The following is a 764-nucleotide window of genomic DNA, read 5'->3' as shown; positions in this document are numbered from 1 at the left end:
GCGCACCGAATCCTTCAAGCTTTCAAGCCGCGCGATACATGCGATCACTGATTGTCTATTACTAATCGATAATCGCGGGCGTTTGATACGGCTCTGCTCCTCCAGAGATTCTATAAATTCATCGCAACGTTGTTCCCACGCGACATACTCTTCTCTTGTATTAAGCAGGGTAGCTTGCTCAATTAAATCACGCTCCATGTTGTCATTTGTGCTGTAAGATTGACTAATAGCGCTGTGCACCTAAATCTTGTTATTTTTATATCATTTACTTGGTCACGTGACATTACATTGATGATCACCGCTCGAACATGACACCGGATGCGTCTTTTATTGTAAGGGGTGCACTTTTGCACGTGTTAAAATGATGATGTCATCGCGAAACATGTTGCGACATGTTTTCGCAAACATTGCATTTTTTACTATTGTTGAGTGGGGAACGAAAAATATAAATACTGATGGGGATCGCGCAAAGTCAGTCTGTGTAAATGGCTAACCGTAAATGTCTATCGATCGAGCAATTGGTTCGCAACCGGGAACTTGGATTCCGGAATGTGTTAATACGTAATACTAGTTATTGTCCAGTTTGTTCGACGAAACAAATGGGTGATATTGAATATATCGATGGTGTAGTATGGTTCACGTTTTCAACATGTCGGGACTGTGCACTGGATACCCTCATTAACAAAGATGCTGGAAACGGTAAACAAAGGTTTTCGGATATATGCAGTACCGTTACATAGAGCGGATAAGGTTTGAAAGCTGCT

This window comes from Trachymyrmex cornetzi, unplaced genomic scaffold (assembly GCF_001594075.2).
Source record: "Trachymyrmex cornetzi isolate Tcor2-1 unplaced genomic scaffold, Tcor1.1 scaffold395, whole genome shotgun sequence".
NCBI lineage: Eukaryota > Metazoa > Arthropoda > Insecta > Hymenoptera > Formicidae > Trachymyrmex > Trachymyrmex cornetzi.
This window is presented reverse-complemented; position numbering follows the sequence as displayed.